At 49.8% G+C, this 18,518-nt stretch overlaps 1 protein-coding gene across 5 annotated transcripts in view; it reads left to right on the top strand.

The window, feature by feature from the left end:
• HIVEP3 (HIVEP zinc finger 3) overlaps positions 1-18,518 on the top strand; it is a 522,650-nt gene that overhangs the window by 399,686 nt on the left and 104,446 nt on the right. For all 5 annotated transcript variants that reach the window (XM_030823601.1, XM_030823604.1, XM_030823602.1 and 2 more), the window contains one exon: positions 372-570. The gene's annotated coding sequence lies outside the window, so the exon portion shown is untranslated. The remainder of the gene's footprint in view (positions 1-371; positions 571-18,518) is intronic.

The following is an 18,518-nucleotide window of genomic DNA, read 5'->3' as shown; positions in this document are numbered from 1 at the left end:
TAAAGGGCTTTCATACCAGGCCAGGTCCGGATAATCTCCCTCTTTTAAGGTCAGTTGTGCCCTGTAACATAACCCAACCATCCATCCTATTCACAGTCCTGGGGTCTATGCAGGGTCTGTGCACCAGGGGAGCCGGAAATCTTGAGGGCCATCTTAGAATTCTGCCTACCACACTAGTGAAGAAATAGAGGCTCAGAGAAGTTGTGTTGAATACAAAGTAGGGGGGTGTGGGGATCAGGCCCTGCACCAAGTAAAGCCACTTGGGAGCAGTTGGGGGGTGGGTCCTCCAGGGACCAGGCAGGGATTGTTCTGTGTCTAAAAAAGTTGACCAAGAAAGTTCTTTGACCATGTTTCTCAATCATCTCCTGCAGGATTCGAGGCACAAACCCAGCAGCCTCAACCTAGTTCATGGAGGAGCCTCGCAGGGTCCTGGCCAAGCAAGCCCGCCCCTCCGGTGGGAAGAGCGGCGCCTAGGAGGAGGGCGGCTGCCGCAGGAGTGGACATGAATGCTGGCTTTCAGAGAGAACAGCGTTTCAGTTTTGGTCATCGGAAGTGGTGCCTTCAGCACAGGTGGGAAATGGGGGCTGTTGCTGAATATGCTTGCCAGGCGCCATGTTGGTCTGTCTTGCATGAGCTTGCTTAGTTCTTCCTCTGAAAAATGTATTATTGTTATTATTAGTGTTATCGTTGCCTTTCTGATGCCTCTGTGAAAGTTGTTCTGGAAGTCCTCAACCTTCCTTGGTCAGGAGTAGAGACCCTGAGTGCCAGCAACTGGCTACTGCTCCCCATGCTGTCTCCCATGAAATGCAGTCTGCCCCCTCCCAGTTCCTCAGTTTCCATTCTGTCCTGGCAAAGGATACAACAGCTCCTCTCAAAGGGCCACAGCCCTCTCTCCAGGGGCCACAGCCTCCACAAGCCAGTCCAACTGTGTGCTCCTGGTAGCCAGAGCTCTACCCTCTTCTCCCACATAATGGTTCTTGCCTGAAGACCACCACTGCCCACCCAATGCCTAGTCAGAGGAGCACCATGGGAGTTAGAGACATAGCAGCAGGTCTGCAGTCCCCTTTCTCACCCCACCTGCCCCCAAGTTGTGAAGAATTGAAAAGATGTCGGAGTTGGGGCAATGATTCTTGGAATTACAGCAATTTCAATAGCAGGGCCCCAGCTCCCGAGATAGTGATCAAATGGGCCTGGGGAGAGGCCTGGTATCAGCTTATGTTGATATATGCATTTAGATCTTCAGGTATGTGCTGTGGTTTCAGGCTAGATGTTCAGGCTGCAGTACAGGTTAGGTGTGCAGTGTTAGAAGCTCGTTGGGTCAAGAACAAGTCCTTGGATGTTTTCTCTGGTGTGAAGAGCCATAATCACCCAGAGAGCTGGGGATTAGAAAGAGGGTGCCTGGTATGACAAAGGAAGGAAGGGAGGGAGGGAGGGAGGGAGGGAGGGAGGGAGGGAGGGAGGGACAGACGGAGGGAGGGAGTTCTCTGGCCTACCTGTGCCCTCTGCATCAGACTCTTGGGGGTTGGGGACCCAGGAATCTACATTGATTCTGATGCAGCCAAGGCTTGGGGACTCCAGGGCCTCCTTCTGGGGCCCTGGAGATGCTCATCCTATCCTGTGTTTGGGTCTGTGGGCCCAGCTGTGATTTCCAAGGTGACATTTCCCAGCCTGGCATGCCAGGAGCAGTGACTCTTCTGCTTCGCTGAAAGCTGAAGTTTCCTCACTGTATAGAGAAGGGGATGGGGCCACAGGCAGCCCTCAGAGATGGCATCGCTGTTGCTGCCTGGACTTCGGGGTGGCTGGAGCCTGGGCCTCTGCCCACAATATGACAGCTTGGGCCTACCAGCCCTAGGCCTAGACCAGGGTTCTCCTGAGGAGGTAAAGGAATCGTTCCCTGGATTCCAAGGAAGAACTGGGCATTGGCGCCTCATTTTGAGAGGGGATGTTTGTTGTGGTACTTAACAGTGTAGATCCACCCTGAGTTCAAATCCCAGTCCCGACTCTTAGTGGTTGTGTGAGGCACTTACTGGTTTAAGAGGCAAATTGCTCCATCTCTGCCTCATCCTTCTCACTTGCAAAATGAGGCTGGTAGTGATACCTGCCTCACAGGGTTGCTGGGGAAGGCCCCTAGAATGTTTGCCAGCCACGTAACAAGGACTCCCCAAATGTGAGCCACCCTTCTGGCATGTGTGGGCAGTTGGGCCACCACCCTGCTCTCCCAGTTGCAGCCCTGTGCCATCTGCATGCCCTGCCCTCTGGCCCCAGTGCTGCGTCCCTGAGGTCAGGCTGAAGCACGGGGACCAATGCTGCTGCCCACATGGTTGGTACTTTACAGACAGGTTCGAGTCCTTCCCAAACCTCAGTGAGTCTGGTCCTGTTGCCCCTGTTGTGCACATAAGGAAACTGAGCACAGAGAGGTTCAGTAGTTTAAAGACAGCTACACAGATGGTAAGGGGCAGAGCTTCTGGTTACAAAAGACCCAGCACTTTTTTCTCCACCAAGATGCTTCCTGAAGAAAAGCAATGACAGCTCCAAGGATGACCCCTTCCCCAGGAATGTCTACATGTTCATAGGAATCGGTCATGCTGTAATGACCCAGGATGCCCCTGGCTTGGCATCCTGGGGCACTTCCTGGTACCTCAACTTAGCACTTATTTTCTTCTGTGCCTATCACAGCCATTTAGGGGTCTCAGGAGCAGTCTCAGGACAGGATCTGGGTTCATTCCATGAGGTGTACAACAGATACTTGAACTAGTCCAGAAGCAGAGCCCTCTGAGAGATGCAAGCCAGAGATATGGGGGAACTGTCCATGGGGTACAGATGGGGGGGTCCTCTGCAGACTTGGCATTTCCCTCCCCTCCCCCCGCTTCATGCCCAGACTCTCTGTTTGTCCGTGTGGGCTCAGCCAGCTGCTTGGAAGAATCTGTAGAGTATGGGACTTGCCCAGAGGGAAATGAGCTGTCAGTTCCAGCGAGAAACCTGGTTCCTGCCTCTGCCTATGTTCTCCCTGGGAAAGAAAGTGCCTGTGATTAATGAGGTGCTGACTTGGTGCTGCTGGAGTCCAGGTGATCATGGCCACTGCTGGCACAGCCCTCCCAGCCACCAGGGAGGAGCTGGGATATATGGCATCCGAACAAGACAGAGGCGTGCAGTGCTGCAAACGCCCCGGTACTGGGGAGGGTGGGGTGGCCCATCAGCACCATTGGAGGCTTGGGCACAGCTATGTGTGGAATTACTGAGGGCAGGGAAACATGGAGTCACAGCCGCTCTTCAGAAGGGCCTGAAGTGGGGCTTTCTCCAGAATCAATATGCTTTCTGAATGAGAAACCAGAGGACAGATCTCATTTGAAAATGGATATGGAAGCAATTTCTCAGCAACGAGAAACTTGAGCAATTTTCAAAATTTATAGTCTTAGAAGCTATTTTTAAAAGCCAAATCTTGCATGGAATGTCAGTATATAAAACAGGTTAAAGTGATGGTTTATGAATACATTTATTTTTTAAGTTCAAATTTTTAACATTGTTTAAAAATTCTCATTTTTATTCCTATTTCTTATCTCCAAATTATTGCCATTTAGACTTACTCTAATTTAAGTCAGATGCAAAAGACTTTATTTTTTTTTAATATATACTGTCTTGCTCTGTTGCCCAGGCTAGAGTATAGTGGTGTGATCATAGCTCACTGCAGCCTCAAACTCCTGGGCTCAAGGGATCCTCCTACCTCAGCTTCCTGAGTAGCTAGGAGTACAGACATGGACCACCACACCTGGCTGTCAAGTTTTTAACATTTATTTATTATTTATTATGAAAGTTATATTTATTATGTTATTAGCAATGCCTCTGTTCTGATGCACAAACACATTGAAATCTGAGGTTCTAGATCAGGAATTGGCAAACTATTGCCTGTGGGCCTAATCCAGGCTGCTGCCTGATTCTGTAAAGTTTTATTGGAACATAGCCACACCATTTTTTTAATGCATTATCTATGGCTGCTTGAGACTGTCTGTTTCACAAAGTCTAAAGTTCTTACTATTTGGCCCTTTACAGAAGAAGTTTGCTGACCTCTGCCCTAGATCATCATTGTATTGCTTGCTGTATCAGCTGCAATATCTAATATTCCTTTTTCTTTCTTGTTTCGTTTAACTTGGCTGCAAAGTATTAAGGAATTCTTTTTTTTTTTTTTTTTTTTTTTTTTTTGAGGTGGAGTCTCGCTCTGTCACCCAGGCTGGAGTGCAATGGCATGATCTCGGCTCACTGCAATCTCTGCCTCCCAGGTTCAAGCTATTCTCCTGCCTCAGCCTCCCGAATAGCTGGGCTTACAGGCGCGTGCCACCATGCCGGCTAATTTTTGTATTTTTAGTAGAGATGGGGTTTAGTAGAGATGGGCTGGTCTCAAACTCCTGACCTTGTGATCCGCCCACCTCGGCCTCCCAAAGTGCTGGGATTACAGGCGTGAGCCACCGCGCCTGGCCAAGGAATTCTAAATCACATCCATAACATGACGTGAATGGTGACAGATTGTTAACAGCTTGCCTTAAAGCCACAGAATGGTCTTCAGTTCAACATTATCTGGACATTTGGGGAGGAGTAGAAGGGAATTCTGGTTTGCATCAGTGACAATATCAAACAACTGCTTAAATTCCTTCCTATTACACACACAAGTCAGACAGGAAGCCCCAAAATCATTTATGATATTTTCATGATAATCCACATAATACATTGTCTTATCATTGAAAGCTTCAGAGTGTACTTGCTTGTATGGTTTTATGTGCGCATATAAAGTCCTGAATTTAAAAAATGACAACACAAAGATACCCAGTAAAGAGCTCCACTCTTCCTAACTGAAGATACATTTCAACAGTGAAGGTCAAGATCTACCCAGACCTTAATCTGAGGTCTGCAGAAACCAAATCAAACCGGCAGCACTTGTTGGCTGTATTCAGTATGTTCCCACGTGCTACAGAGCATGTTTGAATGTGTGTACATGCTCGTTTTCTGTTAAAATAGGAGTCAAACTGTACTTTTAGAATAACATTCTCATGGAACAGTTGGAGAGCCTCCGAAACACTTTCATGGAACACAATTTGGAGACTACCCCTTCAGCAAATATTGGTGGTTCTCATTTTTGTACTTGAGGATAATGGAGGGGCCACGGATGCTGACAGTTGGAGGCAGAGGAGGAAGGAGGAGAGATGGGGAGGGGAGAAGTTGCGGTGATGCTGTGGAGAATGCAGTCAGTAGCGGAAATAGTACTCTTGCAACCCAGGGAGGCCATGTGAGCTTCCGGCGAGGCTTGGGAAGCCTCCTAGCAGTTGTTGATGAGCAAACTCAGCTCCTGGGGCTGCTTTAAGGACCTCTGGCCCGCGCCTTTGAAGAAAAGGTGCAGAAGAGCATGGAGCAAGGTAAACATGTGTGCAGAGAAGTGGGGGTGGGGAGCATACACGTCACTTCTGATCGGCAGGCAGAGAGCCTCAGTGGCCATTCAACAGGTCAAGGTGTGAGGCAGTGGGGAGGAAAAAGGACAGCAGAGGGGCCAGGAGAATCAGCTCGCCAAGCCAGGGCTGGCACAGGAGGAGGAGGGCCTGGAGCATGGGCCGTGTTTGTGAGAGACCGGCGTGGGGTTGGATGTCAGGGTCCCTGGACGGTGGTGGCTGGGATTGGACATTGGCCTTAGGCATTCGAGGCAAAGCCCACAGACCCAGGAATGAAACCCAGGAGTCCTGACTCCCAGGCCACCTGCCCTTCACTCAGTGGGTGCAAGGAAGAGAGCCAGGCCTGGTGGTTTTTGGAGGCAATGGGCTAGAGAAGCCTCAAGGGGATAGAAAAACCCCTGTGCTTTCTGAGGTTGTGCTGCTCACCCCATACAAAAGGGACATTTTTAGGTTTTAAAAGGATGACCTCATTTTTTTCTTATTTACATAGCCCTGTTTGTTTATATAGCCCTTTAAAAATAGCAAGTGTGTGCTAAGCTTAGTGCTCTGTCTCCCACCACCAGTGGCAGAGCCACTGTGTGGGGAGAAACACCTTTTTATCTTAGAGAGGGGCAGCCTTGTTTCCGAGGACAGATGGGAGCAAAACGGGACAGGTAGGAAGTTTCGTGGTTTCTCGTGTCGCTTCTCCAAAATAGCCACACTGCTGCCTCCCACTTCCTGCCTGACTCGGCTGGGGTAGATTTTCTCCTTTAGAGGATTTGTGTTCTGTGTATTCCCAGGGAGGCTCGAAGGGATCTGTTGCCAAAAACATGCTCGACCCTGAAGCCCTGGAGCTTGGCACTGAGGGCCCCAGCTCAGGTTTGGACCACTGGGTTTGCATCCGGGCTCTGTCGCATACTGGCTGCGTGACCTCGGGCAAGTGACTTCACTTCTCTGTGCCTCATCAGTAGGATGGAGATAACAACTGTAGCCATATCCAGCAGTTACTCTGCAGATTAAATGAATATGTGTAAAGGGCACAGCCCAGTGTGGGCACATAGCAACTCTTAATGAATCTCTTAATAAAAAACAGCAATGTTGTTGTTGATCTCCATCCCCTACCTGGACAACTGTACCAGCCTCCCAGCCACCTTCCCTTTCCCCTGGCTTGCCTGCTCCAGCACATCCCAGCATGATCCGAGAGTGACAGAAACGTGAAACACAAATCTGACCCTGCTATCTGCTGCTTAAAATCCACCCGTAGTTTCCAATGTCTATAGCAGGAATGAGCATTCTTTTACTCTGAATGGCCAGATAGTATTTGAAGATTTGCCGGCCATATAGTCTCTCTTGACTTTGTCATTGCAGCCTGGAAGCAACCACAGATAATATGTAAAAAATGGGCGTGGTTGTGTTCCAGTAAAATTTTATGTACGAAAACAGGCAGCCGGCTGGATTTGCTAACCCTTGACCTACAGGATGAATCCAGACCCTTAGCTCAGCATTCCCAGTCCAGCCTGTTCCCGTTATCTCCATCCTTCTTCCTCCCCCACCCCTGCTCTTGTGCAGAACATGTCACACTTTAATCCTTTGAGTGTGCTGCCCCCTCTTTCTGCGTTTTCCTTCCCTGCCCCCTGAGTGCCCCTCCCCCATGGCATTAGGACCCTTACTCTGGGATTCTGTGGTACCCTGTCTTTATTTCTACCCTGGTCATATATGCAAGTTCCGTCTGTCTCTCCATGAGAGGGGCTCCCCTCTAGGCAGGGATTCGGCCTTCCTCTTCTGTACACCCAGCAGGGTGCTGTATAAGTTTCTGCAGGTGCTCAGCATTTGTTATTGAACACAAGGATCTGCAAGATGGATGGTTGGCCTCAGGGAGCTCACCGTCAGCTTAGGAAGCTAGGATATGAGCCAGTCAAAACCCAGCCAGCAATCCAGGCAGGAAATGATGATGGCCCGTGTGTTTGGCCCTAACTCATGTCGAGTGGCGATTCTGAGCTTGATAGAGGAAGGTGAAGGCATTTGAGTTGGATGTTGCAGGGTGGGAAAGAGACTTGCAGAGATGGGGAGGTCAGGAGGTCTTTCCAAGTTGGGGAAATCATAAGAGAAGAGCACGCCTGACCAGGCCTGGGGGCTTAGGCCTGTAATCCCAGCTGCTTGGGAGGCTGAGGCAGGAGGATCACCTGAGCCGGGGAGTTTGAGACTAGAACGGGCAAGGTAGTGAGACCTCATCTCAAAAACCAGAAAAATAAAAATTTAGCCAGGGGTAGTGGTCATACTCCTGTAGTCCTAAATATTGAGGCTGAGATGGATGGATGGCTTGAGCCCAGAAGATGGGGGCTGCAGTGAACTGTGATTATACCACTGCACTGCAGCCTGAGGGACACAGCAAGACCCTGTCTCGAAGAAAACAAAACAAAACAAAAGAAGAAGAAGAGCAGGCCCATTGCAGGGCTCAGGGTGGGGAGTGGACAGACCAGTCTGGCCACAGCTGCAGGCCCTTCCTTTGGAGACAGAGGGGGCCAATGCTGGAAAGCAGGGCGAAGGTTTCATCAATGAGTTGGGGGTGGTGAGGAAGCTTAGACTTTATCCTGTGAGCCAGAATTTCTCCACGTGTAGTCCACACACCCTCCCATAACAGAATTACCTTGAGTTTCTTTAAAATGCAGATTCCAGGGCTCTGTCCCATACTGGAGGCCAGGAGGCCGAAGGGGGTCAAGGCCATGGTCTGTGGGAGGAAGAGGCTGCACCATGGCTATGGGTGCACCACAAGTATTATTCAGACTGATGTCACCTGTAGGAAGCCGGGTGATGCCTTTCCCAGCTGGACGGGGGACAGGTGAGGCGGGAATGAATCATCCTCCCAGAGGGCAGATGGGAACACCCAAGCTCAGACGTGGCAAGTGACTTGCCCAGGGTCACACTGTCAATTACTTGCAGGTGTAGGGCTGACCAGTTATGGAACAGGCTTCCTCTCCCAATCTCAGGGCCTCGGGTGGTCCTGGAGGTGCCGCAGGTGGAAGAAGAACAGGCCAAGGTGAATGCCTCCTGTACCCAGCACTGCCTGGTGCACAGTAGTGGTTGGTCAGTAATTGTTGAACAAATGAGGGTTTCTGTTTGCTTGAGGGAAAGGGTAGGGGTGGAGGGTGAGTGACTGGGTGAATGGGTGCTATGAGGACAAAGGAGAGTGGAGTTTAGAGGTAGCGCTAGTGTTGTAAGCCTGAAGGTTTACCAGAGACAGAGGGGTGAAAAGATGAGTGGGGCGCTAAGCATACTGATGTGAGAGCTGCTGGAAATGCAGGATTGGGGCGTGCTGGGCGGGGCAGGTGATGTGTGCAGCTGTGGAAGCTGCTACCAAGTCAAGGCGAGCAGTGCAGAGAGAGAAAAGCAGGGGATTAGAGACCAAAGCTTGAGGACTGAGTACAGGCATCTAGGAAGAAAAGGCTTGGATGGAAGAGTCAGAGAAGTGCTCAGACAGGTGAGAGGAGAGGTAGGGCAGGACAGGAGGATCAGAAAAGGGAGATTTGAACAGCCAGTCACCTAGGCCACTTAGTTTGGGCCGCTCTTTAGAATAAAGCCAGCTATCCTAAAAGAAATTATGTCACGGGTAAATAAAAATGTCAATCAAACTAAAACTGAAATCACGAGTTTCTGTTTGCTTGAGGTTTGTGCTCCCGGCCAGTGTAGCTGCAGGTGTGGGAGAGCGAGTGGAAACTGGACCCACCTGTGCCACCTGTCAGGCCAAGCCCTGCTGTCTTGCCTCTGTTCGGGCTCTGTTTGGCATGCCTCCCTGGGATCATTTCAGTGCTCCCAAGCCTTTGTCTTCCTCTCCTGTGTCTGCCTTAGCACCTTTCCCCCTTTCTTTCCATTTCTTTTATTCATTCAACAGATATTCTTGGGACTAAAGCTTGTTCAAAGGAACTCAGCTGCAGCCCCCAAACCCCTGCAGGGCCTTTGAGTCCCCTACTAGAGAGCTTGAAACATGGAGATGGAGATTCCTAGATGTGCAGATTCAGGATGCCTAAAACCAGGGAGTGGCCAGCCATGCCTGGGTGCTCACTGCAGCCTAATCTGAGCAGCCTCTCTGGGGCTACCTCTGCGAATTTCCTATTTTGGAGCTACTCTACCAGGGCTGGTTGGGGGTGGGGGACTGAGGCCCAGGAGTCTGGGTGTTTCTTCCATATGGATCCAAAAATATAGCATTCGGACAGCCTCCCAGCTGACCTCCCTGGAGCCCTGGCTCTCCCTCTGCTGAGCCTACATATGCCACCAAACTCATTCCTTCCCCCACTCCTAACACCCATACCAGTCAGGTGACACCCCAGCCACCATCACCATCCTCATCCATCATTAAAGAGGTAGGTCATCCTTACCTTCGGCCCTACTTAGACATAAGGGGCCAAGCACCATTCTGGGTGACAAAGCACAAAACACCTGTCTCTTGGAGTTACATTCTGGTAGGGAAATAGACAAACATGTCGTCACTATACACACATGCACACTCTCTATAGACTGTATATTTTGTGAGATCTTAAATACATAAGTGTATGTAAAATAAATGTAAATATATTATCTTCTTAAGTAACATACATAGCATGTGACAAGGCGGCAGTCAGGAAAGGAATAGGGGGCACGGGGGCTGGCAAGTTGTCGAGGTTTAGAAATCAGGCAGTCAGGACGGGTGGAGAGTAAAGACCGGAGGGAGGCGAGGAGCAAGTGCTGGGGGTATCAGAGAAGAGTATTCCAGGTGGAGGCAAGATCAGCCTAGTGGGAACAGCAAGGAAGCTGGTGTGGCTGGAGGAGTGGGGGCGGGGGCACAGGAGCAGAGGAGGCTGGAAGGGAGAGGCAGGTGCAACACCCAGAAGCCCTGGAAGACCTGAGCAGAGGAGTGGGCTGTCCTGCCGAAGGAGGCTGTGGAGGCTGCCCTGGAGGGGGTGGGGGCAGCAGCCCGAGGCCAGCTAGGAGGCAGTGACGTGACAGATCAGGAGGTGATAGAGTCGCACACCAGGGCGGCAGCTGCGGGGGCCATGGTAAGGGGTCTGATTCCAGCTCCATTTTGAGGTCAAGGAACATGATTTGCTGACAGATGGGACATGCGGTATAAGAGAAAGAGTTCTGAGAGAGGAGCCAGGCTGACACACCTGTTCAGTCTTCTCTCAGACTAGTCAACTTCTTCAAGCCTCAGTTTCCTCATCTGGAAAATAGGCCAGCTGGATAGATAACTTCCAAGGTCCCTTTTGGCTTGGGAAACTCATCCTTGAGCTCAGGTCACTGGGGCCTGGGGTGGTCAGGGAAGGCTTTGAAGAAGTGAGTAGAACTCGGGATTAAGAAAGTACTTAGACCAGACACCACCGAAAGGGAAAGAACGGGATAGGGGCACCCAGGCAAAGGGTTGCAAGGCCTGTGAGTGGTGCCCGAGGATGGCGGGCAGACACTGCTGTCAGAGCACTGGGCCTCGGTAGGAGGCTGCCAGGAGCCACAAGGATGGGCACACCAGCTCCTCAACACTAGGCCCTTTGGAATAAACCAGCAGGTTCAGGGCCCGAGCACATTTTGCAAACACTGAGGCCCTCAACTTTCAGCATTTTCAGATGGACATGCTTAGGCAGGAAGGAACAAGGCTTGGCTCCTGGCCGAGGGAGAGTTAACCTCCTGGCCCGGCATTGCATAACCACAGAGTCTGCTGAGCGCAAGGAGACTCTTCTGTGTGGCAGCCAGAGTGGCAAGCCTGGTGGCTCCGGGCTCTGGCACCGTCCCGCAGCGGAACAAACAGCCCTCCCTTCCCAGATAATGGCCCTCATTGAGCATTGTGTCCATGGCCAGCGCCCAGCACAGGGCAGCTCAGCCTGGGTAAGTTTCCTCTCTTGGCTGCTTAGCAAAATATTTACACTACGCCTTTCTAGTAAGATGGTTCCTAGGAACCAGCAGGCAGAGAGAGCTGGGGAAATGCACCCACCAGTGACCCTGGTCTCAGCTTAGGGAAATGCTGCCACGCACCCAACGACATGTGAGCCTGGTGCGGTCATTGCCCTTCAGGGCTCTTTTGTAAAAGAAGACACTGAACTAGAAGATGCTTAGAAGCCTGTCCAGTTCCAAAGCCATTGGCATCTTCTCTAATTAAAGAGCGAACTCCAGTTTCTTATGATGTAGGAGTAGAATTTGGCTGGTCTTTAATACCTCACAAAGGGCCTCTTTCTCAGGAAGGCATGTGTGTGATTTGGGAGAGGTGAAGATGAGAAGTCTGAATCCTACCTACTCGGTTCTCTCCTGTGCACCGTGGATGTCAGGAAACACTGTCGGTATCTCCTGTGCACTGTCAACGTTCCTCTCTGTGTGTCTTTGAATGGGGAGCAAGGGGCATAAGCCAGATCACCCCAGGCAGTGCTGCACTTTAAGAGGTATCTGGACCAGTCCTCAGGAACATGCAGCCCTTGTCAGAGGAACTTTTGAAGAAACTGGGTAACAGAATACTTGAGAGGCAGACTTGTGTCCTCAACTACCCCAAGGGTTGCCTGGAGAAAAAGGGTCAGAGATGTTCTGTGTGGTTCTTGGGACAGAATCAAAACCAGTGAGTGAAAATGACGTGGCTCATTATTAGGACGATGGCCCAAACAATAGGCCCCACAGGTGTTTTCACCGAAAACACACACACTGACCCATGTTTCCACTTCTGGGAATCCGGCCTATGGAACAATGCATCAGTCTGTAAAGATATGTGTGAAAAGGATGTTTACGGCAAAATTCTAGTAGGAAAAATTAGAAAAAATATACAAACTTAACAGTAAATTTAAAGGTATTCCATCCAAACCATGGTCCATCATTCAGCTGTAACAAGATTGAGACAGATCCTGTCTCTCTGTTTAGAAAGGCAGTATGGTAGAGTGGTTAGGAGCACAGGGTCTGAAGACAGACAGCCAGGGTTCAGATCCAGATCCCACCACTTACAAACTGTGTTGCTTGACCCTCTGGCCATCACACTCCTCTTTGGTAAAGTAGGGATTGCGGTAGTGCCTGCCCTTTAAGCTTGTTAGGAGCAGTAACTGAGTTAATTATGTGAGGTGCTTATAACTGTGCCTGGTACAGGATAACTGCTCAAAACCTGTTGGCCTATAGCCTAGAAAGACTGTCCATGAGGAAGGCTGAGTGCTGAGGAATGTACATAGGGTGATACCCTTTTTAGAAAAACAAAAATTGAGCAGGTGCAGTAGCACAAGTCTGTAATCTGAGATACTCAGGATGCTGAGGCGGGAGGATCATTTGAGGCCAGGAGTTTGAGACCAGCCTGGGCAACATAGTGAGACTCCATCTCAAAAAAAAGAAGTCTCCCAATCTTCCCCACTTCCTATAACCTGTTTAAAAAAAAAAAAAAAGTAATTGCTATTGCCTCCGGCAGTGAGTGGCCTCCTGAGAGCAGCCCCTAAGGAAGGCTGGAGTCTCGAATGGGAGCTTGGGCCAGTGCCCTCGGCAGTCCCTTCAACCCCTAGACTCTGAGACTCTGTGCATCCCTCCTGGAAATCTCAAAGTACATCCTACCCTGCCTTTAACTGAATGGGATAGTCTGCTGTTTGCAAAAATATGCATGCCAAGACACGTCCTTTGTGCAGGTGGGGAACAAAGATGTTCGTTGGGGGCTTAGTTCTATAGCACTGCCCATTGCCCTGCTGCGGCATTCATCAGTGGAGCCCACATGGTTCCACTTGGGGTGCTCTAAGTCTCCTCCTAGACCATGGGTTTGTATGAGCCATGCCAACCATGACACCATGCCCTGTCTGAAATGGACTGCACCTTGGTCAGGTACAATCATGCTCAGATCCACCCCCCACATGTCACAGGCTTTGGGAGTGGAGGGAGAGGTGACAGAAGCTCCCCAGCTGGGGCATGTCTCTTGTGGAAATCAGTCATTTCTTCTCCCCTTTGGTTAAACCACTTGAGATGCGGTAGAGACTGTCATCTTAGCAGAGAGAAAACACACTTGTTAAAGGAGTCTTGGAGTTATTCATATATTTAACAAAGATAAAAAATTTTCAAAATATTTCGGCCAAGCAGCAATAAAATGCATGATAATATAACACTAGTGAACTCACCACCCTGCTAAAAAAAAAAAAAAAACTTGTCAAATACAGTGGAAGCCCTGCATCGCTTCCACAATGTGGGTCCCTTTCTCCTGTGCTCCCAGGAGTGACCGTCATCCTGAACTCGGGATTACCATCCCATGACTGTTTTCTGGGTTTACCCTGCCCCCACCAGGCTTGCCCTGAGTTGGGTGAGGCCCCGTGCCTCTCTGCCCACAGTCCTTTCCTGTTAGACTCCTTTGGTGAGTTTCAGCCTTTGGTTACATCTAAATGTCCACCGGCCCTGACACTGTTTCTGGGCAGTACTGATGCCTGTCCTGTCACTGGCCTTGTGGTCTTGAGCGAATCCCTTCTCTTCCTTGGGCCCAGCATCTTCACCTGTCAAACGTGGGCTTCAGACCCTGCTTAAACACCCTCTAGCTCTAAGCTTGCGTGATGTGATGAGGAAGCCAGGCTGAGAGCTCTCCAGGTGGAGGAGATGAGGGGCAGGCCGATTTCCCAAGTTCAGGACATAAACCACGAGTAGAAGATGAGCTGATTTTAGGAGAACATGCTGGAAGTTCTTTAACTGAATAGTAAAATTACTTATTTAATTCAATAAAAAACGCTAGTCGGCAGTTTCTCCTGTGGTCCCTATTGTTTAGGAAGAAGCAATGTTTAAACAAGTCAAATTCAAGTCAAAGTAAATTAAACTGTTACATAAATAGCAATACAATATGATGGCATTATTTCTGACAAAACTTGTAATGGTGGTCACCAAATGGCACAATGTTTCCCAAACAGGAGTTAATGACTTAAAGGGTGGGGCCCACCTGGCCTTCTGAGATGCTGGGAGAGCCAATTGCCTAGTTCAGTGCTGGATGTCAGAGCCTTGGAAGTATTGGGAGGATGACTTCATGGAAGGCTCCCTACTTAAAACAGCATGGAAGAAATTTCCTTCAGATCTTAGTGCCAAGAAGAGCTTTGCTTTTTCTGAGGAACTGGCCTGTGTATCGTCAGAACATGGAGATTGTGCAGCTAACTGTGTTGCCCTTCTTCCTCTGCCTGCTGTATACTAAATCCATGGCCCCAAGAGAGCTCCCATGTGGGGCCTTCTAAGTGACTTATCCATCTTCTTCCATCCCTTCTGGTCTTTCATTTCCCCTGGGTTGATTTTTCATTTTAAATTTGCGTTCCTATTTTGTTTTTGTAAGTTACCTCAAATCTGCTGTGGAATAAATCAAGTTAAAAATACAAAAAGACAAAAAGGGGATTAACTAATTAGTTGATCTATCTGTGCGCAAACTGTACACGACCAAAGCATGCTTGGCTCTGCTCAGCCTGTTGGGACTCCCTATGAGGAACTGAAGCCCTATAGAAAGGAGGCTTGCCTTAGGCAGAGAGGGTGGGAAAGCAGTTGGGATGGCCACTGCCTGTTCTCCACCCCTAGATTGGAACCAGCTAAGCCCTTGGGACTTGCACCCTCTGCTGAGCTTTGAGATCATCTCAGAAATGGGACTCTCCCTGCAGACTCAGAGCCTTTAGACTCAGGGCTGGTGGCCCTTGACACGCCTCTCTCACCACCAGAGAATTGTATTTTCAGGCAGCTGTTCCTGGGGGAGTAATATTGAGTGCCGTCCCATGTGCCTTCTGTTTCTGATTTCTGGTTCTGCCGCTGACCCCAGACTGCCCATGTTGTGGCTACCTCTCCCATCTGAGTCCCTGCACTGCCCAGTCACGGACATCTGCTGCTGGACCCCACACTGCCCTGATGGCTCAGAGTGGCCAGCTCCAAGCTGCATGATCTCACAGGCATTGTGGCCTGGGCATGAAGGTGCTGTGAGAAACACCACGAAACGCTGATCTTTTTAGTGCAAATGATGAAAAATGTTATGCTAAGTGAAAGAAGCCAGACACAAAAGGACATATGGTGGGTGATTCCATTTTTATGAAATGTCCAGATAAGGCAAATTTATAGAGATGGAAAGTAGATGAATCAGTGGCTGCCAGGGGCTGGAGGGAAGGGAATGTGGAGTGATTGCTAATGGGTACAGGATTTCTTTTCAGAGTGATACACATGTTCTGGAATTACATCATTGGGATGCTTCCACAACCCTGTGAATTTTATGGTATGTGAATTGTATCTCAATTTTTGAATAATCAAACGACTAGACACCATTTAAAGAGTTATGTTTATGAGAAAGATACTCAAAGTTTACACAATTCTACTCATTAGCAAACTAATAGACCCCTTTTTGCAGAAGGAATTAAAGTGACTTCTGCAAACTATTAACTGAAGCTTTCCACAATTTTAACTTCATTCATTCATGTATTTATTTATTCACTCACAAATGCCCATGAGTGCCTACTATGTGGCAGGCACAGAGAACACGAAGGTGTTTAAAATACAGCCCCTGCTCTCCAAAATGTGTAGCTGGGGAGATGGGCATGTGAAAAGATTAGCACGGTGAGGGAATACAATATAAAATGTCACGAGACCCGCCCGCCCCATGCATTCCAAAGTAAGCAGCCAAGAATTGACAACTGTCATTGCCACTGGAGAGGGGAGCTGTGAGTGGCCTGGGCTAGAAGGCAGGGGTGTGTTCCTGTTCTGGAAAGAAATCACTCACTCAGGCCAAAGCCTATTGAGAAACCCATTTGGAGAGGACGCAGCTTGTCAGAAGGGTTTGGAGCTCTTGGGAACGGAGGGAGTGTCCCTGCAGGCAGTGAGCCCCCAGCGGCTGACTCAGCACCCAGCGCTCCTGGCTGTCCTGCACTGCTCCCTGCCCAGGGAATCCTCTGCCCTGTCCAGGTCCCTTGGAGCCTCCTTGGGCGCTTCCTGGGAGGAGGTGCTGCATTCACCCTGCCGGGGCCAGGTTGGGACAACGAGAGGTAGAGACTGCCCCATTTCTGTGTGGCAAACAAGAAACATGGTTTATCGGTTCTGCTGAGGCTTCAGTTGAACCTCAGACCCTAAAGGGCCCAGCTCTGCCCGTCTCTTCCATGCAAAGATAAAGGGAGGGGACAGGGGCTGGCACTGTGGTATCCTGAAGGAGGCACTTACGAGGGTGATGATTCTAGGCCCTGATGAATTCATTTTTTAAGCCAGCAAACCCTCCTGGTCCCCTGAGTTCAGGATACCATATTTGTCCAAGCAAAGGATAGCTCAGGAATACAGAAATGAGTCTGATCCTAGGCAGGACTCAGGGAACACCATGAATCCTTGAGAAGCATGGGACAGAGAATCAGAGTCCTGAGCTGTGGATCCAGCCCAGCCACTTTCCACCTCTCTGAACGTCTGTTTCCTCATCTGCAAAATGAAATGATAAGGCCCTTCCCAGAGGGCTGTTTTGAGGAAATTCTCAGTTATGAAGTATGTTCAGACATTGTGTTTGCAGTCTTAGGGGGCAGTTAGAGCCATGAACAGGAGGTCTGCAGGGAGGAACTTGGGTGAAATTAAATGAGATGGTGGCTACAGGGGACTTTGGTGAGCTGTAGTCACTGCACTAACATAAGGCGGCATGGTTGGGATTAAGATCCATCTGAAACGGGTGTAAACACCTGCCAGAGGAAGGCGGAATGGGTTCTGTCTGGGATGGTAAGGGGCCCCAGGGAGAAACTGGCAGTGGTGACAAGAAGGATTTGGCTGAACAAAGGAAGGAAGATGGGGGACCGGGAAGCAGGCCAAGGGAGGGGCTTGAACCCTGGCGGGAAGCAGAAAGGGTGAGAGGAGCTGGGACACGGGTGGGTGGGAGTGGGAGGAGGAAGGTGGGGAGGCAGGAGGAGTGGAGGTGGGATCTGGTGGGATCTGGTGGAATAGCCAGACTGCCAGGCAGGAAGGTGAGGTGAGGTTGAGTCCTGTAGAAAAAGCCTGGGCCATGGAGAAGGGCGAGTTTATATCTTCACAGACCTAGTCAGGAGGTTCATCTGAGGCCAGAATCAGGTGCTCTGGGGTGAGCCAACCTCAGGCAACCGGAGGTCCCAGGCTAGGGAGAAGAAGTATCCAGAATGTCAGGGCAGGAAAGGTCCCCAGAATCGAACCCTAGTCAATACCATATTTTTCCAATATGGAATCAGGCAGCACAATCTCACAGACGACTTGCCTGGTTGCCCAGGACAGTGGGAGAAAGCCAGGTGGGTCTCTAGATCCCCAGGCCCGAACAACATTTGAGTTTTCCCTTGCTTCCTTGATTAAAGGCTGCTGGAGTCACACATGGGGGTGAAATGGGGAAGTGGTTGAGACACACACTCCAGACCACCTGCCTGCCTTGGCTTGCAGTCTCACTCTTTGTTGAATGTGTGCCCCTGGGTGCATGATGGAACCTTCTCTGCCATCGTGTCCTCATCTGTGAGATGGACGTAAAAACATTGCTGGCCTGATAGGCTCGTTCTGAGGACTGAGGACATGTCAGGTTCTCGGCAGAGAGCCTGGCACATGGCGCTGTGTCCCCATCAGCATTTCTTATGATTATCCCAGTTGCTCCACAGTTTGTGTCTTTGTTACGAGATGGAATTTTCCTTCCTTAAACCACCTTTGGTTTAAGGAAGTCCCTTTGCCCGTGTATAGCTTATCTTCTGGCTCTTCTCCTGTTTCCTCAATTAAACGTTCTTGACTTGAGCCTGGGTTATGTTATCATCCATTCAACATAGCGTTTGTTTATTCATCCATTCACTCATTCATTTGCTCATAATTCCCTGGACAACCTGTGACCTGTGTTTAGAACAGGGGTGTAACATACACTAGTAATTTTCTCAAAGGGTCACCCTTCTGCCCCCACGCCCTCAGCCCACGGCCTTCTTTCTCGCAGTGTGGGATTTTCAGAGTTCACCTGGTTGAATGGAAGAAAGCCTGTATGAACTGCAAGAGCTTATTTTCTGGAAATGCAGCCCCACGAAATCATACTTGACAACATTATCTTGTTCAGGGAGCACAGAGTGGGAGCTTGGGGGGTCTCAGGGCAAGTTGAAGAAGGCTGAGGATGAGGACTGCTCCCCTCAGGCACACAAACAGTGCATTCCCTGACTGCTTTTGAGAGCTCAGATGTTGTCAAAAAAG

This window comes from Nomascus leucogenys, chromosome 12 (assembly GCF_006542625.1).
Source record: "Nomascus leucogenys isolate Asia chromosome 12, Asia_NLE_v1, whole genome shotgun sequence".
Lineage (NCBI taxonomy): Eukaryota > Metazoa > Chordata > Mammalia > Primates > Hylobatidae > Nomascus > Nomascus leucogenys.
The sequence above is the reverse complement of the archived record's forward strand: the minus strand, read 5'-3'. Positions and strand labels throughout refer to the sequence as shown.